The sequence below is a fragment of the Peromyscus eremicus genome, unplaced genomic scaffold, assembly GCF_949786415.1.
Source record: "Peromyscus eremicus unplaced genomic scaffold, PerEre_H2_v1 PerEre#2#chrX_unloc_4, whole genome shotgun sequence".
Taxonomy (NCBI): Eukaryota; Metazoa; Chordata; class Mammalia; order Rodentia; family Cricetidae; genus Peromyscus; species Peromyscus eremicus.
This window is the reverse complement of record NW_026734291.1, coordinates 963,836-986,253: the sequence shown is the minus strand read 5'-3', so window position 1 is coordinate 986,253 and position 22,418 is coordinate 963,836. Positions and strand designations below refer to the sequence as shown.

Here is a 22,418-nt window from a genome sequence, read left to right as displayed (position 1 = left end):
ATCTCTGTGAGTTCAAGGCCAGTCTGGGCTACCAAGTGAGTTCCAGGAAAGGCGCAAAGCTACACAGAGAAACCCAGTCTTGAAAAACCAAAAAAAAAAAATATGAGAGCAGATATAACTAAGAATATTCTGGATACAAATGCATGACCAAGAGACTTCAAATTTCATTAAGAATCCTTTGTGTTGTACGATATAAAACTTGCCCCGTATACCAAATATTATGGTGACCCCTGAGACAGTCACATCCTCTCCTGATTCACTATCCTGATATTTTCAGATTGTATTAAAAAAACGAAAACTGTCAAGTGTTTTAACTTCGTAAAAAATCATTTACGAGATAAAATGGGATTCCCTCCCCCCACCATTTAAAAACGTTTCTAGAGCTACTAAAAAACACATTTACAAAATAGTTGGTTAAAATATTCCTCTGGATTTTACAAGTAGCGAGGCTGGGATACTGACAGATTTTATGGATGGTTAGTCAGACTTGGCTTCTTTCTCTTCTACTTCAGAGACTGGACTCTGTTTTCAGTGTCTCCACTTTCTGCTGGCAGATCTGTAGTTGTTGGTCAGCTACTTTAGTCTGTTGCCTTATGCTTTCCTCTTCCCTTTTTTTTGCACTCATCTGTGTGATCATTTATCCTTTCCCCTGGCCCTTTCCAGTGTTGCATCCACCTTGGCAGAGGCAGGTTTGGATAAAAGTCTCATGGAGCATCACTTGGGCTCTGACTTCACCACTCCTTCTTCTTGGGCAATGATTGTGGTGTCACTGGATAGGAGGAACGTCTGATGTTGAACCTGTCATGGTGCTGGACTTTCTTAGCTGCTACCACATGAACTGCAGGGGCAGTGGGAGAACTGGTCCAAGAGTTTTCTAAACCCAAATGTCCACAAAATGAGGGGAAAATACAAAGAATACAAAGAGGAGAGGAACTGACACTAAAAGTTTCTAAAAGATGTTTGACCATTTAATCCAAGCCACAAGAGTGAGATTATCTCCAATGTGGTAAATAGGTAGCAATTGGAGCACAGAAACTCATATGTCAGGTGTTCCCCTTCTTGAGTTGATTCCTCCTGCAAGGAGAGAAAAGGAACTTGCAGGCATAAATGTAGAGAGCGGTGCACGGCCGTGCCTCAAAGATGGCGCTGATTCTGGCTTCTGCCTTCCGATGGCAGACGCTCCTTATTTGGCTAAGGCTAGGATCTGGCTTGCTTCTGCACACCTGGACCTAATCTGGCTTGCTTGTGTATGTCTGACCCTAGCGGCATTGTCCACGTGGCACCACGGAGTTGATTGCCCAGTGGCTATAAAGGGTGTGGGCTGACTTTCCCAGGGGAGTGACTGTGAGAGTGACTGTGGGGGTGACTGTGAGTGAGAATGAGAGAGAGAGTGGGAGAGTGAGTATGAGACAGAGAGTAAGAAAGAGAGTGAGAGAGAGAGAGAGAGTGAGAGTGAGAGAGAAGGAGAAAATGACTTTCCCCAGGGTCAGAAGATTGTTCAAGGTTCCTGAATAAACTGCTTGGAGGAGAGCCTGGGGTTGCGTCCTCCTTGCTGGTCGAGGCGGACGCGACAGGTGGTGGCCTGTACGGGGAACCCTTTTAAGGCTCAGAACTCTTCGCAGTGAGGGCAGTGCACTGATAAGTCCCCAGGTAAGGCGGGGATCCGTGATAAAAGCGGGAAAATTAAGTAGAGCTGCGACAAAAGCAGATGGGAAAATTAAGTAGAGCTGCAACAAAAGCAGACGGGAAAATTAAGTAGAGCTGCAACAAAAGCAGATGGGAAAATTAAGTAGAGCTGCGACAAAAGCAGACAGGAAAATTAAGTAGAGCCGCGACAAAAGCGGACAGGAAAATTCAAAATAAGGCATAGGGTAGTAATATAGTGTAGGAAAAACTTAGAAAGTATAAGATTGTGTAGGAAAAAATAAGTAAGGCAACTAGACAGGAAAACTCTTCAATTTTCTACCTTTGGGGTCTCTGAATGCAAACTGGGGGAAAAAATCTTTCTTTGGGCTTTACGGGTAGTAAAAAAGCTCTTTGAGCTTATGGGGAAGAAAAGGTTTCCTATGGAAGCTTTTGTCCTGGGGACAGCTGAAATGCAAAGTCCAAGAGGCAGGAGAAAGTGTTTTCTCCCTGAGGCAAAAATGGGGGTGTAAAAAGCCAAAGTTTAAAGTTGCGAAGTTTTGGGAAAAGTTGGTCTTTCTCTCTTGGGGAAAAAAAAAATCTTTCTCTTAAACTATAAAGCTTTTCTTGGAAAATTTTGGGGAAAAAAATCTCTCTAAAAAGCCTTAATCTTAAACTAAAAGCTCTCAAACTTAAAAACTAAAGCCTTTAACTTTCTCAGAAGGACAAAAATTAGACAGCAAAACCTAAGTTCTGACTTTCAAGTCTTAAAAATTCTCCCTGCAATGCAGGAGGCAGGGACAAGTTCCTAAAAACCTCTTCTGAGTCAGAACACTGTCTGGGGAAAGAGCCCAGCCAGGGCAGAACAGAACTATCCAGGAGTAAAGCTTTCTTTTCTGTCAGAGAAAGCACCTCTTTGAGAAAAGCTTTGTTTCAACTGACTCCCGTGAGATGAGGGAGTGTAGCCCTGATGGGTGATTGCCTCTGGCATAAGCTCTGTCCTTGGGCACCCAGACAAGCAAATGCAACCCACTGGGGGACTGGGCCAGGTGAAGGTTTGATAAGGCAAAACACCTGTCCTAAAGGGAGTTTAGAAATGGCAAAAACCTCCCTTGTTAGATTTTCAGTCTGTAAGCAAACCACACAGACCCCGAAAACAGAAACAGACAAAAAGTAGCAGGGAAAGCCACCACTGTAGTGTCGGAAACTGTTTCTGGGGTAGAGGGGATAAACTGAGACCAAACTGGGAACTGTCTGGGAGAAAGACTCTGAATAAACAGAAAAGGGACATAATCCTCCCCAGAAAAATATGATCTGAAAAAGCTGCTAGAATTTGAGGCAGATTCGGGGGGAGAAAAAAGAAGCCCCTACTTCCAAAGGCAGCTAGCAGAGGTACAGAGCCGCAGATACCTGAAGCTCTGCATCTGGGGAAGGAAGAAACAAGCAAAATGAGAATAAAATTAGTGGGAGAAAATCTCTCTGAAGGAGCTATGGAAAAGCTGTTGTACATGATCTTGTTTTTCACTGACTGGCTAAGACAAACACAAGCCCCGAGGAAAGTTGCTATCAGAAATTGCACACCCCAATGTGCACTAATGAGGCAGGTGCAGTTCTGATCTGGGGGCCAGTGTCAAATGAAGGAGAGACACCTGTTAAAGCCAGCTGAGGAGAGACCAGAAACCTCCCAATGTCCCATAATTGAAAATGTAAAATGCTTGTTCAAATCTCCTGTTGCAAAAGCAAAAAACTTTGTTCAAACCTCCTGGGCAAGAATTTGTAAGCAAGTCTGGTAAAAAAGAACTTAGAAGTTGACTCTCAGACCCAAAAAGAACTATGGGAAATGACTGATATAAGGGACTGATATTATTATAGACTGATATAAGGGAAATGCATTCTGGGAAAGGTAGTTTTTCCACTAAAGATGGCGACATTGCCCTGAAACACTTTTGTCAGCTCGAAAATACGTTCATGGTAAACTTAAAATACAGCCTTTAAAAGAATAAGAAAGAAAGTCGTCTAAGAGTTTAAGTATCAGTTCCAATGAAAAATTGAAAGGATACAAAGCTAGGTGCTTCGAGGTTTGGGGCTCCATTGGTAAAATGCCTTATTTACCCTAATAGCTGTGCAAAGTTTTTTTTTTTTTTTTTTTTTGGTTTTTCGAGACAGGGTTTCTCTGTGTAGCTTTGCGCCTTTCCTGGGACTCACTTGGTAGCCCAGGCTGGCCTCGAACTCACAGAGATCCGCCTGGCTCTGCCTCCCGAGTGCTGTGCAAAGTTTTTATGGTAGTTGGATGACAAAAGCTACCTTTAAGAGCAAACAAGCTACTTTAAAATCCTTAAAGCAAGAGAGAGCAGTTTATAAAATGAACGTTGTCTTAGATATGAAGAAACTTATGTGAAATTAAAAATTATTTACCTCTTGAACAAACAGCCAGCAATGAGTGATTCCTTTGCAAATCTAATTAAGGGGATAAGAAACAAGCATTCAAAAAGAAATGACTGCTTTATAGATGGGAAACAAACTTCAGAAAAATTTGTCTTAAAAAAGCTTCACCTGAAAGTTCCTTATAAGAAATCAGTGCTAAATATTGCAGCCGCTAATAACATCAGGAGTTAAAGCTAATGAAGTGAAAGTTCGGAGAATGAAGTTCGGAGCTGTGCCACTTGTGGCTTTACTCGCTCCTTTAGAAAAATACTTTATACCACCTTATAGCTGTGCAGTATTTGGCAAAGAGCTTTACAGCAGCTAAATATGGTAATTTGACCCTCAGGGTGAAGTGAAGTTTTTCAGTGATAGAAACCTTTGTCTGAATTGAAGCACTTAGGGGAACTACCATGAATTTGGGTGAAGGGACAGCCTCTAATTAAAAACCGTCTACCGCTGACAGTGCATTTCTGCCGGTTCGGAATGGCTGACAGAACTGGCAACTTTGGAGTGTGGTGTCATCCCAAGAATGTTACAGTCCCCTAACAACAACTTTCACAATTCTATAACAACACTCACTAAATCCCAGTGCTTTATAACAAAGCTGAGTATAAACTCCAAACTTTAGAAATGATGTACATACTTCCTGTCTAGTTGAGAGAATCTAATAGAGATAGTGATAATAATTAAGAGTAAGAAGTAGAAAAAGATGAAAAATTCTGTCTTGTTAAATCTGTGTTAAGAAATCTTTAGGTGTTTGCTAAGTTAAATATATGCTAATGGTAGCCCTATATAAGTTTGTAAAATAGATCTATAGAGTTCCTTTAAGAATATAAGCTTGCCAGAAATATCTAAGGTAGTCTTAAGACATGTAGTAATAAGCTTATAAGAAGTAAAGATACTAGTTGTAAGTGAAAGTTTAAATAAGAAATAAGATAAGAAGTATATAAGAAGTAATAAAAAATATATTTACTAAAGTAGTTCTATAGTTTCAAAAGGTGTAAATGTTGATTGTGAATCTAAGCTTAATGTATGTGGTGAAAGAACCTGAGATACAGAGCTAGTGTCCTAGGAGATTGCAAAGCAGGCAGTCTGAGCGGTTTTCAAAAGCTCCAAAAGCTGCTAAGAAACTAAGAATGGTAGATGCCAGAACCAGCACAACAAGGCATCCGCAGCTGAGATCTGTGGAAAATCAATGCAACACAGAAAAACCTGAGCTAACAGCGAAAATGGTGTGGTTTAAAATTACTGACTCCGCAGATGGGAGTACAATTAGTGGAGTCTGATTTGAAAGGCCCTTTGAAGCCAGGCACGGTGGGTTTATTGATAGGAAGATCCTCCACCACCATAAGAGGTCTTAATCTATACAGCCCTATGAAGGGCACGGTGAAGTGGAAAGATATCCTCACAGGTAGCTGGCATGGCCCCGATCCCGTGCTGACATGGGCGGGAGGTTCTGTTTGTGTTTTCCCACAGGACCGGCTAGACCCTATCTGGGTACCTGAATGATTGGTGTGACGGGCCCCTCAGACGGAGAGATGTGATGACACCCCGGAATCTGGTGTACCTGATCCTGATAGCCCTGATTCTGACAAGCGTGCCAGCGGGAGCAGCTGATGATCGACTACTCTGGGCTCTTATAAAAGCCTGGCCATACCCATAACATCATATTCTAGTGTATTGCTTTATTTTTGAGTTGACTTGCTGCAGGAGCAGAACCCAGATCCTGTGCAATGAGATCATTGCGGTCAACTCCACCCGTGTGCACCTGGCCTATCACTTTTTTAAAAGAGTGGGCGGGATTAGGTGCCCTGGCAGGCCTACTGGTACTTGTCTCCCTGATGTGCCTGTGGTGCATTGTTCGTTTAAGGGTTTCTCAGCAGTGCAATGCAGTCATGATTATCCAAGCCTTTACAGCCATAGAGGCTGGACAGTCTCCCCAGGCCTGGCTGGCCACATTAAAAGCTTGATCGCGCAGGATGCGAGGCTAGTGCACTGCACTTGGGTCTAGCTGTATTGCAAAACCCAAGAAGAGCAAGTCTAATTGCATGTGGGTTGATGCCCTAATTCCCACCTCTGCAAAAAAGGGTATCAGATGGGTCAAGTGTTCTCTGGGTGGATGACACCTGGACTAACACCAGTACAATGTTCAAGTTGTATTTTGGCAGAGATTAGACCTCTGCTCTTGCCTGCTGCTTAAAACAATAACGGGGGAGCTGCAGAGAGCCATGCATGGCCATGCCTCAAAGATGGCACGGAGTCTGGCTTCTGCCTTCCCGATGGCAGATGCTCATTTGGCTAAGGCTAGGATCTGGCTTGCTTCTGCACACCTGGACCTAATCTGGCTTGCTTGTGTATGTCTGACCCTAGCGGCATTGTCCACGAGGCACCACAGGATTGATTGCCCAGTGGCTATAAAGGGCATGGGCTGACTTTCCCCGGGGAGTGACTGTGGGAGTGACTGTGGGGGTGACTGTGAGTGAGAATGAGAGAGAGAATGGGAGAGTGAGTATGAGAGAGAGAGAGAGAGTGAGAGAGAGAGAATGAGAGTGAGAGAGAAGAAGAAAATGACTTTCCCTGGGGTCAGAAGATTGTTCAAGGTCCCTGAATAAACTGCTTGGACAAGAGCCTGGGGTTGCATCTTCCTTGCTGGTCGAGGCGGATGAGACACATAAAGTCTCACTTATCTGAATGGAATCATTTTCTGCTTCCCTGATGCCTGCAAAACATTCAGTTTGGAGCTCTGAATGGTGGTGACTCTAGAAGTCACCCCTGTTATGGGGAAATCCTGAAACTTGAACTGAAGTCTGTCTAAGGCTAAGGCAATCAGGCATCTACAAAGAGTTGTGGAGTTTTGAAGAATTTTTAGGTATGAGCTTTTGGGTGTGAAAGCCCAAGGTTCAAATGCCAGAGCAATGCTTCAGCTGTACCTGAGGACAAGCTGGCATGGACTGTACTCAATAATCACTCAGCTGTGGGAGTGAGCTACCTCTATATGCTGGAAACCATGGTTGCTTATAACTCCAGTTCCAAGGGCTCTGATTCTATCTTCTGGTCTCTGCAGGTACTGCACAGAGACACAAGCAGGTAAAGACTCATATATATATAAAACAAAGCTTAAAAAATGAAATTCTTGCTGGAAGTTGGTGATGCACACCTTTAATCCCAGAACTTGGAAGGCAGAGGAAGGCAGATCTCTGTGAGTTCAAGGTCAGCATGGTCTACAGAGTGAGTTCTAGTACAGCAAGGGTAACACAGAGAAACATGTTTTGAAAAACTAAAAAAAAAAAAAAATGAAATTAAAAGCCAGGTTCTGGAAGTGCATAATCCCAGCACCCAAGAGGCAAAGGCAGTTGAATCTTTAAGTTCAAGGCAAGTCTGATATTCAGAGTGAGTTCCAGGAGGGCCACTAGAGCTACAGAAAACACAAAAGAAAAATGAAATTCTGTACAGTAATGTCACAGCCTTGAGATAGACAGCAGTCAGGGCTTAGTTAAAATGAACTTGTTCTGGTCCTTCATAGAAGCATTTGTGGTCTTCTGAACGAGCTTACTTGTAGGCAAAAGAAGCCTTATTCTCAGGTTAGAATAGCTTAGAATAGCTGTTCATTTAAGACCACCATTCACAGTATGAATAGGTGACATTCCCATGCCTGTTTTGTATTTGTGTTCTGTACTTTCTGTGAGAATTGTGGCATTGATACACTCTTTAAATGTATCTCTTAGGTTATACATTATGATCTATTTCTCTTTTAAATTATGCATCATGATATATTTATGTTTATATCATACTGTGTGATCTAAAAGATAATTTTGCTCTATAAATCTCCATCTGCCTAAGTGGCTAAACTTGCATTCTCCTGGCCCTATTTAAATTGTTCAATATGTTACCTCAGGCAAGACTTAAGAGAAACTTAAGGATGACAGCACACGTAGCATGCAAAGTCTGTGCCAGAATGGCTTCTCTTTTGACATTAACTACCACTTGATGCCTGCTGTTATTTAAGATATTCTTGTTCATTAAACTTTTATGTGTGTGGAATAATTTATCCCTGGGGAGGCATATTCTCTAAGAGCAGTACCTCCAGCCTTGTAAAAAAATTTCTGAGACAAACATTCTTGTGTTGGATCAGGTAGCCATGAGCACAATATATTTCATTGTGTTGTCCTTATGATTAAACCACCTACAATTTTAGATTGAAGAACTCAATTACCACTGAGATTTTAAATTAAAAGTTTAGGTTATGTAGTCAACTGTAGCTAGAGTTTTCCTGCCTGGCCCACAGTCAGGACAAATCTTTGTCACCCACCAGTCCCACAGCCGCTCAGACTCAACCAAGTAAACACAAGAGACTTATATTGCTTACAAACTGTATGGCCATGGCAGGCTTCTTGCTAACTGTTCTTATTGCTTAAATTAATCCATTTCCATAAATCTATACCATGCCACATGGCTCGTAGCTTACCAGCATCTTCACATGCTTCTTGTCCTGGCAGCGGCTGGCAGTGACTCTGCCTTCCTGTTCTTTCTTTTCTCCTCTCTGTTAGTCCTGCCTATACTTCCTGCCTAGCCACTGGCCAATCAGTGTTTTATTTATTGACCAATCAGAGCAATTTGACATACAGACCACCCCACAGCAGTCAACTGTCAATTTGAGTAACAGGAAAGAGATTTTTGTGTGCCCGAATACTAGAATAGAAGGGCAAATTTATTGTGTACACTGCTGGGTTTAACATGGTAGGCAAACAGCTGCAGAAGTCACCATTCTGAAATAGGACCTGATTGTGGCAGGATCAGTGATTTTTTAATTCCCCAGCATGTATTGAACCAAATCATGTGAATGAAGGCAGGCTAGATTTTGGGTGTGCAATTTGGGAAGTTTAGCTTGAGTCCATGAATATTGAATTTTGAACAAAGAACTCTCCTTTGCATGTGCAGATATTTTCAATCCTGCTTGCCATGATTTTTTTCATTAGCTATAGCTGTGTGTGACATGTCACAGGTCTCAGCAGCTAACTTTGCACATAGGGGCATGGTGATATGATATCTTATTAATACTACTCCCTCTACCAGAGAATTGTGTACTCTTTTTGAAAGTCAGTAGAGCCATGTGTTTTTTCAATTCTGTTTATTTTTTTAAAAAGACAATTATTTGTTTCACTGTTAAAATTTGATTTTGTTTAAATGCATCTCTGCTCTAATCTCTTATTTTCTTCTATTCTCCATTTTTTCAGGTCATTAATAATTTCTTTCCATTTTTCTCAAGTGAGTTGATTATTTCTGTTTAGAGCAATGTCTCTTGTTACTTAGGCTTGCCTCATACTATGTAGTTGAGAATTGCTTTGAACATCTAATTCTGCTTCTGCTGCCCAGTGTGGGAAAGAAAGTTCTGCAAACTGCTTCAAGACTGGACCTAAACTGGTCATTGTGAAGTAAAAATAGACCAGTAAATGAGTGTCCTCCAACTTCTCTTGATTGTATTGCAAACTTCCATATGAAGAGGGACCTGTGTAAGAATTGAGTTCACTGACCAAATTTAAAGCAGGTGTACTCTACTTACCGAATGGGATGGGTAAGAAGAAGCATAAAAGCTCTCTTCCTTTGACTGTACCTCACATTAGAAGTTAAGTAGTGAGGTGATCAATTTTATGTATTTTAGATTATTATTAATTGTTCTGACTGGCCATTTGCATTCACAGAACAGAAAATCAAGAATCTGGATAAAGAACTGAACTTATCACAAAACCAAACTACTGTAGTTACACCACTTTCACCAAAATAGAACTGTATAATATGGTGTACCCTACCTAAAGAACAATTATTTTACAGGTTTAAGATGAACAACCTGAGAGAAAATGTGTGACTAATACATGTTGTGCTCTAACACAAATCCCTAGTCTCTGAAACACATCGCCATGTAGCTTGTTTCAATTTTTGAAAATAATTTTTGGGGATTATATTACATCATTTGCATTGTTGCTTTTCTACTTCTAAGCCTTTCCATAGACACTTCATTGTTTTTTAATTCATGGACTCCTTTAACAGCAGTTACTGTTTTATGTGACTTAAGTTTGGCTACAGAATTTCTGAGCTATGAAGGAAATGGTAGCCTGCACTGGCCAGTGACTGTGTAATACAACACACACCTCTTGGAAGGGGAACAGAAAGTGCTCTGAGAGACTGGAATAGTTTCTACCAAAATAGACATTTCCCAGACTAGAGTCCTATCTGCTCCTAGGGTAGAATCCAGAGCTGTGAAGCCCTGTGCTGCCTTAGTCATTTGATCTTCCCTTATCTAGTAGAGGAGCTGCTACTGTCCTGAGGCCCTGTTGGAGACAAGCTATTGAGCAACTTTGGGCAAGCCTAGCAATCAAGAGAACCAGTGGGAGGTAGATTATGAGTTTTTTCAAGGGTTCTCTTCTAATTCAGTTATAGGGAACTGTGAGGTAAACCATAAGCCATGCTATGGTGAGTAGGGGTGCATTGCCTTCCATAGAGGAGGAGCAGGATGTCTGAGCTGTCAGATCTACAGGGAGTTGAATGGATCTTGTGACAGACTGCTTCTGTTGGAGAAGCAAAGAAAGAAAGGAAACTGTCACCATGAGGCATTATCAAAAAAATGGAGGGTTGGCTGAACGAGAGTTTTCCTAGCATGTGTGAGTCCTATATTCAACTTTATCATGAAAAGGTAAAAACAAAAATTTGAGCTAGTGAGATGGCTCAGTGTGTGGGTAAAGGTGCTTGGCCCCCAATCTTGGATCTGCAGGGACAATGTGGTGGAGGGTGAGAACCAATTTCCAGAAGTTGTCCTCTGACAGCTCTATGGACATGTTGACTTGAAACCTGTCTCTAATAAAATAAAAATGTCATGTGTTAAAATGTCACCATAAAACTCAGTATTTGCACAATCAATGTTAATTAAAATGTTTCAGCCAGGTGATGGTGGCACATGCCTTTAATTCCAGCTCAGGAGGCAGAGGGAGACAGATCTCTGAGTTTGCGGCCTGGTCTAAAGTCCAAGTTCCAGGACAGTCAGGGATACATACAGCTACTCTCTCTTCAAAAAAAAAACTAAACCAAACCAAAAATTAAATACATAAAAATAAATGTTTCCAAAGCATATCATTAATAATTTCAGAGTGAAAATGCCATGTTTTGTAACCAAGTACCAATTGTAAATATCATGCATGAAGCCCTTTAGGAAACTGGAGAATAGGCACATGGTAAGGCAGGACATGGTGTTCAGGGCCTAGATGACCCTCAACATCAGCACACCCTTGACACTGACTCATGATTCCACAAAGTCAAACCATGGGAAGGTTCTACACTCTCACCTGGAATACGAAAAGCCTGGGTTACATCTCCACAGGCCTGTGAACACACATGATCAACAAGCAGGGTTAGATATGGTAGCCCAAGACCTTAATCCCAGCCTTCAGGCAGAAAGAAGCAGGTGGATCTCTGAGTTCCAGGCCTATAAGGACTATGTTGAGAGACCTTGTCTGGAAAAGAAAAAGAAAACTGCATTATGGAATATTGGTCTTTTTGAAAGCAAATCAAGAAATTCTGCTCATCAAGAAAAAACTCCTGGTTGCAGATGCTGGCAAATGGCTATAAACAAACCCTTAGACTGTAGTGAGAAAATATTCAACTTACAAAATATTTGAACAAAAAAGTCAGCAATGATATGAGAATATAATGACCAATAAGTGGGGCTGTGGAGACACTCGGAGGGTTTGAGCAGTCACTTTGCAATCCTGAGGACCTGAGTCTGAATCCTCAGCACCTACATAAAAACAAATCCTGGAATGTCATGGAAGCCTCTAAGCCCAGCATGGATGAAGGAAATAAATGTATCCTGAGAGCATATAGTTCAGTGAAACCCTGTCACAAAATGAAGATACATGTTATTTCTCTCTGGTATCCATGTTTGTATATATGGTTGTACAATCTGGCATGGTCACACCTGTGACACACACACACACACACACACACACACACACACACACACACACACAAAGACAAGCAATGGGTAGAGGGCAATGCCCACAATCAACTGATGTGGAGATGGCAATTGAAATTAGAGGAGAAACTGGAGCACCTGACCAAGAAGACTGCTCCAGTGTACCTGAGGGAAATGGGAAATGGTGTGGCAGTTTGAATAACCACTGGGTAGGTTTGATTGCAGCACAACAAGGATCTTTACGAGGCAGCTTCTGGGAGAAATGGAAACAAAATACAACATGAGCACCCTTAATCCAAGACCTGAAATCAGGAATTCGAGAACACTGAATTTTAGATACAGGTGTCCCTGTGCCTCATTATAGGAAATGCTGCTCAACTGGAAGTGGCTTTACTCAGGACATGGAGATCAGATCCTCCAAGAATCCTCAACCAGTCAGAGGACACCACCCTGGGCCACACCATCTGAGATCCACTCAGCCTCAGGAAAAAGCTGCAGGCGTTACCATGACAACATAGACACTCAAGACCCCAGTCAGATCCAGGGGCCATCAGCTGGGGCCTGGAGGAAAATCAGCTGCAGGGTTCTGTTGATGCACCAGACCCCAAATTCCTACCAGCCAAGCATTCAAGGCAGCATCAGCATCATGAATAGAAGCAAAGATAGTCAGCTTAGGGAAACTGTCTGCTGAGTGATGTGAAAATCCTTTTCCTCAAGGTGGACATCCAGTCACAACACCACCCTCCCCAAGGCACAGTCTAGGCAGAGGCAAACATAACATTTGGATTATCATAAACCAAGATTCGAGCAGGGGATGACCTTGCTTGTGCTCATAGGTGAGCCCTGACTTTGCCAGACAACAAGAAAGCCTATGCTCCAGGGGTGAGGTGTCACCACAGGAATACACTTGCAGCTGACTGATATCTCCAGGACACTCCTTAACCTGAATATGTGTTCGCCATTCTCGATAAGCATTGCAGCTGAAAACATCATACAGGAAGTTCCAGAAATGAACACCACCAAACTTATGCCTTTTATACCATTCCAGTTGGGATAGCAAAATCTCTCATGCCAGATGTGCTTGTGACCTCCACCAAATGCCCACTGTCAGTGCCCATCACTAAGGAGCCTCTTGAGTTACAGAAGGGATGGTGCTGGAGGACAGACTTAACAGAATAGAGGCCCCCAAAAGCAAAAGGACCCACAAATGAGATGCCAGCACACATCATGGAGACTGCCTAATGCTGATACTCATGACTATGCCCAAACCTGGAGGCTACAGGTACTTGGTAAAGGTCCAAATAGTGTCCTTCTGGATGTGGCAGTGGCTGTCCATGTACCCTTCACCCCCATCCACTCACAGTGGATTCAGGAGTAAAGGACTCGATTATGTTCTTTGTTTTCCTCTTGTGTTGCCGGAATCTGGACTCAACACAGTGTTTGTCCTAAAACATGAATACTGCACCATGAAGACACAGAACATGACCAGGACCACACAGTGGAGAGCTATGGACACTGGCTCTTCATGTTCAATGACAGGAAAAGCATCAACCCTTCTGTTACCTGCACACTGGCTCCTTCAGTCTCCCCAGGTATGCACAGGGCAGCTACTGCATGTAGTAACCTTTAAAGGATACTTAGTGTTTACAAGACATTGACAGATGCCTCTTGATGCAGGTGCTTGGAAAAAGAGCAAACATCAAGTAAAAGATAGAAACATCCTAGAAAGTGAAAGCTAGGGCCACTGGGATGGCTCATTGGGTAGAGGGCTTGCCATCAAACCTACCATCTTCAGTTCAATCCCTAGGATGCAAGTGGAAGGAGAGAAACAACTCCCAAGAGCTATACTCTGACTTTCACGTATGATTCCATGGTATCTCCCCACCACATCACATTGATGAAACACAATGAGCGGGGGGGAAAAAAGCAAGTTTGGGAGAAAAAGGTTTTTGGCCTATACATCTATATCACTGTTTATCATTGAAGGAAGTCAGAACAGGAACTCAAACAGACAAGGAAGCAAGAGCTGATCCAGAGTCCATAGAGGGGTCCTGCATACTGGGTGCTTCCTCTGGGGTGACTCTAGCTTTTGTCAACTTGACATAAAACCAGCTAGTGTATCCCTAGAAAAACTTGGCTGACTGCTGAGATCTTGATTTTCCTGGCTTCTTATTCTTTAAATCAGCAGAGAAAAAATATTCCCTTCCTGTCACCATCTGGCCTGGCCCAGCATGAGGCCAGCAAGACCTAACTATAGCACAGCCTCACCCATGGCCCTTCGATGGCCCTGATTTACTCATGGTTGCATTCTTCCTCCAACTCTGCAGTCCCTCCCTCATTTCTATTTTCCCTCCTCTCCTAGGCTCATCGCTTTAGTCTTCATCAGGATGGAGATTGTCTTGGGAAAAAAAGGACTCCCTGCCCTGGGAGACTCTACAGCCCCCATTATGCTTAACCCCCACATGGCCCCTTGGCTCTGGGAACTCTTGGGCTGCCCCAGCTCCACAGATACTGCTTGCTGCTCCCTTTCACCTGCACACTACTTCCCAGCTGTGCTTCATGTAAGCACTGTAAGATCTCTGCTCTCATTGCCTGTTCTCCTATGGTCCTTTGCTGTGCATCAGATACTGTGTTGAACTTTCTGATTATAGCAGAACCCACCTTGGCACTGATCCTGAATCCAGCAGCCACTAGCAGCGTAGATCATGGGGCCACTGGCAGCTTTGTGCCCTGCACTCAGAGCTCCTTCCTCCTTAAATGGTCACTCCAGGCTGACACACTGATTTACTTCTGGGTCTTTCAAACCAAAACCCTCCATGCATCTGAACACTCCTGGGTCCAGCCCCTCAATGCAAACCAGTACCTTCTGCTACCTTCCTTGCCCTGCCTCTTCTGGCACAAATGCCCCATCAGAGCAGCCTGGGTCTCTCTGAGTTTCTGGTGTGCCATATGGCTTTCCTCCCATGGATAGGTATGTCTGCATGTATGATTTATGGCTGCAGTTGGAAATGGATGCAGTGCCTGACTGTGTTGCCCAGTCTGGCCTCACATTCCTGGTTTCAGGCGATTCTCCTGCTTCCCAAGTACTTGGATGACAGATATGTGCCACCATGCTGGCTAGAAAATAGGTATGATCAAAGACATATAATTAATGTTCTTGCTACTTCCAACAGTCAAGACACCAACATTCTGAGCATATAGCCATCTTGAACTATGTCTGACAGTGGAGGACTCCATGAACACACTGTCACCCTCAGGACATGGCTTTGTTAAGCAAACCAGGTAGCATGCATACATGTCAGAGGTTAAAAACAAGAATGTCAGGCTGACATCACTCAATGGTTTGGTCCTCACTTGGCATGGTAAGCGTGCTAGTTCTTTCCCTGCCATCACAGTAAACAAACATCTACTGGGTATGTAGCTCTGTTAGCATCCTGGAGAAGTCCCATATAAGACCACCATCCATATATGCAATCAGCAAGAATGCTTATTATCTCAAGAAAGTTTCCAGGATGCTGGGGCCTGCCATCCCATGTAAAAGCAAGATGGCAAATACTGTGAGAGAGATGTATGCACTCCTTTTAACCACAGCTGAAGGTGAGTGTCCAAGGAAGTCAGCTCATCTTAGATATGATTGACTTATGCTAGTGGCAATCATGTTAGTAACTTTTAATTTGCCAGGGCTAATTAGCTGTTGATCAGGCTATAGTTTTCCTATTTGGTACAGGCCTGGACAAGTTCTAGGCTTTGTCAATGATCTTCTGTCAAAGATGGCTGGCCTAGTATGCACTGAACATAGCACTAGCTCAGTGACCCAGGCCTGGTGTGTCCTATCTCCCTTGTCTTTGTGGTCAGAGGCATTAGTAATTAATTGTCCTTTTTTTATGGCTCCACCTCAGAAACTGCCTGTGCAGAATCAGGAAACTGAAATTGAGGTCTCACCTCTGAGAGAAGATTGATCAGCCTGTTATAGCATCTGCTTGGTCCTCTGAATCCCCCCTTGAGTAGTGCATGATTTCAAATCTTGGAGATGTTTCTAATTGGTTAAAAAAAACAGAAAACAAAAAAACTCCATCATCAAGGTAGGATACTGTCATGGAGACTCATTGTACCAGGATGCAAGAGTCTTTTTTGTGATTTAAAATCTTAACATTAACACAGGGGTTTTAAGCCAGAAGTATAGCTCATCAGTTATCTTCTAGTGGGACCATGAAGCTGGATCCCATTGGCTGGATGCCTAAGTGAGGTTGCAGAGTTGGGAATAGGCATGCAGACATTGTTCTAAACAGAGAACATTTTCCCATTACCAGTGGCAAAGTGAGTTTCCCCTTATTTGGTTGTGGTCATCTGCAAGCTTGTCATGGGTGTGGTCCAAGGGCTGACATTGGGATTTTAGCATCATCAGTTTAGTGGTATCCAGACAGGAATTATCATTGAGTTAAAGCATCAGTGATGCAAGAGCCAACAGCAATTAACAGAAGCAGAAGGGCCAAAAGCCTTTGATGGCTGGCAGAAGTCCTTATTGAGAAGGAACTTGGAAATGAGAATGAGCATCAGTAATTATTATTATTATTATTATTATTATTATTATTATTATTATTATTGGTTTTTCAAGACAAGGTTTCTCTTTTTAGTTTTTGTGCCTGTCTTGAATATTGCTCTGTAGATCAGGCTGTCCTTGAACATTCCAACGGGAGAGGTGGAACAAGGGCGACGTATTGGCTTCTATAGTTACTTCCTGCTGACATTGGCATATTATTATCAGGGCCTTGGAAGGCTAGAATATTAGTCAAAGGTAAGGAGGCAATTTAGAAACCTCTGGTTCATTGACCACCTGAAGAAACAGCATTTGCATCATTTGGATTAGTTTATATCAGCTTTCATGAAGTTCAGGGTTCATACTCATATGGAACAGGTTGTCATTAACAATTGTTACCTGGATGTGTCTGTCAGCAAAGTGCAAACCTGTTGAGACAGATATAAACTACAAACAGAAATTAAAATTTATGACCTTATTTGGAACTTTTAGACCCATATAATGCAAACCTTTATGTCATCAGACCTTAATATTTCTCAGACCCTTGTCAGGACCTGTCAAACAATACCTGAATAGGGGTGTGTGGATTAAGAAAAGACAGATAGGAAAAACAGAGACATACAAGAAAGACAGAGACATAGGATATATTTGGGAGGACTGTCACTGAACGCTGTTGTTTCCAGTTTACTCTACCCATTGCTTATATTCAGCTGAGCAATAGACAAGGGAGCATCAGCAAAAAATACTACATTGTTACAGACTTCTTTATATGAAGGTTCTTTGGGTTCAAGGAGCAATTAAGCCACTTCACTGCAACACAGATCTTAAAATGTCTTATTAATAAAAAAACCTAGAGCCAGATATTGGGGTAAAAGCTGAAAGATTAGAGAGGTAGATAGCAAGCTACTACATCTTAGCCCTATAAAATCCTCTGCCAAAGGAGAGAGTTAGCTCCTCTCTGCACCCTGCCTTATCACTTCCTCTCTTCAGAACCTCTCAACATAGTTACTGACTTTCAGTATGCAGAAAAAGTGATCCTACATATTGAACTGTAGAATTTATCCCTGATGAGTCAGAATTAACTTTGTTATTTAGTCATTTACAAGAAATAATCAGAAACAGAAAGTATCCCTTATATATAACTCCATATGAATACCATATGAGTCTGTCAGGCCCTTTAGCACAAGAAAATGAGGAGATTGATCAACCATTGATAGGACATGTGTGGGAGGCCTCAGAATTTCATAAAAAAATCATGTCAATAATGAGGTTTTAAAAAAGGATTTTTACAAAAAAAAAATGATTTTTCCATAACCTGGAAACAAGCTAAGGAAATTAAATGGAAATGTCCTACTTGTTCACTTTACAATCAGACTCTGCTACCCACAGGATGTAACCCAAAGGGCACTCAGAAAAATGAAATCTGGCAGATGGATGTGTTTCATTTTGTAGAATTTGGAAAATCAAAACATGTGCACCACACCATTGATACCTACTCAGGATTTCCATGGGCAACTGCTCTGAGTTTCAAAAAGGCTGATTCTGTAATCCAGAAATTGCTAGAAGTTATGGCCATCATGGGTATACCTGTATAAGTTAAACCTGACAATGATCTAGCCTATGTCTCTGGTAAAAGGAAACAGGATTTTTGCTTATTACAATATAAAACATATTTCAGGTATACCATGCAATCCTACAGAAGAAGTCATAGAAATAACAAATTGAACTCTAAAGGGTATGCTAAATAAACAAAAAGGACCAAAAAAAAAAACCCCAGAAATAGATTACATAATGCTTTATTAACTTTGTTTTTTCTCAATGATAATAAGAAAGGAAAAATAGCTGCAGAGAGACATTAGATAATAGAAAAAAAACTACAGAATTAAATCAGCCTGTATATTTTAAGGACGTGCTAACCTCAGAATGGAAACCAGGATATGTGTTATGTTGGAGATGAGGTTTTGCTTTTGTTTCTACAAAAGAAGATAAGCTATAAATACCATCACAATTGATAAAGAGCTGGGCGGTGGTGGCCCATGCCTTCAATCCCAGCACTTGGGAGGCAGAGCCAGGTGGATCTTTGTAAATTCAAGGCCAGCCTGGTCTACAGAGCAAAGTCCAGGAAAGGCACAAAGCTACACAGAGAAACCCTGTTTCGAACAAAACCATAAAAAAATTTATGGGGTTAGGGATTTAGCTCAGTGGTAGAGTGCTTGCCTAGCATGAACTAGTTCCTGGATTCAATCCTTAGCTCCACAAGAAAAAGATAAAGGTTTCATTTGAACAAGACAGACTTCTTAATTAGAAGAGGTGATATTTCCTCAACCAGCACAACCATCCAATTTAAAGTAACTTGGCCTAATGGTATTAAATCACACATAAATTTCATGTCTTCGTAAATGTTTTTTTCTACTCTTCTCTACAAACACTTATCACAAATGTTTATTTAGTCCCAGTTCAATTAAAAATTAGCCGGGCGGTGGTGGCACATGCCTTTACTCTCAGCACTCGGGAGGCAGAGCCAGGTGGATCTCTGTGAGTTCGAGGCCAGCCTGGGCTACCAAGTGAGTTCCAGAAAAGGGGCAAAAGCTACACAGAGAAACCCTGTCTTGAAAAACCAAAAAAAAAAAAAAAAAAAAATTAAAGCTGGCTTTGGAGTTAGAGAATGAGTCTCTCCTTCTTTAAAGCGAAACATGTTAAAAAGAAAATGCACAATCTCTGTATTATGTCAGAAAAGTCAACTGATATGGGACAAAAGAAAGCCAAAATTAAGGGACGATTCTATTGCCACTGTTCTCATAATACTTTGGTTCTATTTTGATTATTTAAACTTTCTTTTAAATATAAATTTTATATCAAAATTTACATATATGTATGTATATTTGTAACTCAACATAAATGCAGTTACTCTGAACCTGATACAAGAGAAAGTAGGAAGTAGTCTTGAATACATTGGCATAGGAGATCACTTCCTAAATATAACACCAGTATCACAGTCACTGAGAGAAGCAATCAATCAATGGGACCTCAAACAGGAGAAGGTTTTGTAGAGCAAAGGACACAGTCAACAAGACAAAGCATCAGCCTACAGAATGGAAAAAAATCTTCACCAACCCCACATCTGACAGAGGGCTGAAATCCAGAATACATAAAGAACTCAAGAAATTAGACATAAAAATGCCCAACAGTCCAATTAAGAAATGGGCTATAGAGCTAAACAGAGAATTCTCAACAGAGGAAGCTTAAATGGCTGAAAGACATTTAAGGAATTGCTCAATCTCCCTAATCAGCAGGGAAATGCAAATCAAAAGGACTGTGAGATACCACCTTACACCCATCAGAAAGGCTAAGATCAAAAACACTGGAGACAGCTTATGCTGGAGAGGATGTGGAGCAAGAGGAACACTACTACATTGTTGGTGGGAATGCAAGCTTGTACTTTTCCATTTTGGAAATCAATATGTCGATTTCTTAGAAAATTTGGAATCAATCTCCCCCAAGACACAGCTATACCACTCTTGGGCATATACCCAAGGAATGCTCAACCACACCACAAGAACACTTGTTCAGCTATGTTCATAGCAGTATTATTTGTAATAGCCAGAACCTGGACACAACCTAGATGCCCTTCAAATGAAGAATGGATAAATAAAATGTGGTACATATACACAGTGGAGTACTATGCAGCAGAGAAAAACAATGACATCATGAGGATTGCAGGCAAATGGATAGATCTAGAAGAAATCATCCTGAGTGAGGTAACCCAGACTCAGAAAGACAAACATGGTATGTACTCACTCATAGGAGGATAATAGATGTAAAACAAAGGATGACTAGACTGCTACTAACAACTCCGGGGAGGTTACCTAGAAAACAGGACCTTAAGAAAGACACAGGGATCACCCAACAACAGAGAAATGGATGAGGTCTACATGAGCAAACTAGACATGAGGGGGGTTAATAAAGGGCAAGTGTCGGGGGAAACAGCTTAGGGGAGCAGGAGGTCCCAGCTGGATCAGGAACAGAGAGGGAGAACAACGAAAAAGACACCATGATAAATGAAGACTGCATGAGAATAGGAAGAATCAAAGTGCTAGAGAGGTCCCCAGAAATCTACAAAGATACCCCCACAATAGACTACTGGCAATGGTCAAGAGAAAGCCCAAACTGACCTACTCTGGTGATCAGATGGCTAAACACCCTAACTGTTGTGCTAGAACTCTCCACTAATGACTGATGGAAGCAGATGCAGAGATCCATGGCCTGGCCCCAGATGAAGCTCCAGGAGTCCAATCAGCAAGAGAGAAGAGGGTTTGTATGAGCAAGAGATATTCAGACCATTATTGGAAAAATCACAGGGTCAAGTAGCCAAACGAATGGAAACACATGAACTATGAATTAATAGCTGAGTAGCCCCCAACTGGATCAGGCCCTCTGGATAAGTGAGACAGTTGATTAGCTTAAAATATTTAGGAGGCCCTCAGGCAGTGGGACCAGAACCTGTCCTTAGTGCATGAGCTGGCTTTTTGTAGCCTGGGGCCTTTGCTGGGACACTTTGCTCAGCCTGAGTGAAGGGAGGAGGGGACTGGACCTGCCTCCATTGAATCTACCAGGCGGAGCTGAATCCCCAGGGGAGTCATTGCCCTGGAGGAGATGGGAATGGGTTGTGGATTGGGGGGGAGGACAAGGGGGCAGACTCGTACGAGGGAGGACAGGGGAATACATGGCTGATACATAAAATTAAATTAATTATTAAATTAAAGAAAATAAAGTGCTTCTCCCATCAAAGGGCTAAAAGAAAAAAAAATCTGTTTTTGCAAGATTTGCTTACTTTGACTTCTGCCCCCAGCATGTAACAGGATCCTCTTAAATTGTGATTTTTTTCAATGGATAAACTTTTACAACTATCAAACATATTCTGTTGCAGTAGTTTTTTTAAAAATTTTTCTCCCATTTAAATTGAGGTGGTTCACTTCCAATCAAACAAGCAAACCTTCCAAAAAAGTATAGCAAGACAGAGAAGAAAATATTAATAGCTGGACTCAATATATAAAACATGAGTTCTCATAAGTCACCAAAATCGTTTATGTGCTTCTATTAAAATACACCAATGGGCACAGGTAGCATTTATTTCTTATTAGATTAGCCAGATAAAAATTAGAATTCTGAGATTGGAACAGGCAAACACAACTCTATATTTAGGATCAAACATGTTGATTTCTACCTTCCCTCTCCATCTTCTTTGCTTTTAGCATCTGAAAGTAGTTAATCAATAAAGAATATCTAGCTGGTGAGTCTTTCTAAATGGCAAAGGACAGGAGCTACACACAATATTTGATAACAGACATGAAAAGAAGTGTTAATTTTTTTTCAACCAAGTGAAGTGATTTTCTGCTCTAAAGCATTATTTTCAGCATTTTTTGTAAGTTTAATATCTGATTTCTCTTTTTCCAGAAAGAGATGTTCACCAAAAACAGATGTGCAGCTTAGCTCATATAAATGCTAGCTCATCACCCTCACCAAAAAAAAAAAAAAAAAAAAAAAAAACCATGCAAACAAACAAAGTCCATCTTATGAAGGAAGTGATTTTATAAGTCATGCCTTGTGACAGCACCCATCTCCATGGTGCATCCCAACCCATCTTTCTCCAGGTAGAAGAAACTGACATGCAGAGAGGCTAAACTGCCAAGACATAACCAAGAATTTCCCGGGTGTGCCTGCTCTCCTGCCCTTGTTTTGCACTCTATTCCTCAGACCTTCATTTTAAAGCTTTACCTGTGGTTATTTCAGATCTTATTCTCCTTGGATAGCCTTTGATGTGCCTCAAAAGGGCCTGTTACATGTCCTAGGAGGAGAAGGAAAAAAATCAAA

General features: G+C 41.7%; 1 protein-coding gene across 12 annotated transcripts in view; it reads right to left on the bottom strand.

Annotated features, from left to right (window-relative positions):
* Positions 1-22,418, bottom strand: part of LOC131901169 (zinc finger protein 120-like) — a 111,168-nt gene that overhangs the window by 8,846 nt on the left and 79,904 nt on the right. For 8 of the 12 annotated variants that reach the window (XR_009376422.1, XR_009376418.1, XR_009376419.1 and 5 more), the window contains one exon: positions 22,104-22,392. The gene's annotated coding sequence lies outside the window, so the exon portion shown is untranslated. The other 4 variants (XR_009376414.1, XR_009376415.1, XR_009376412.1 and 1 more) reach the window with 4 other exon arrangements.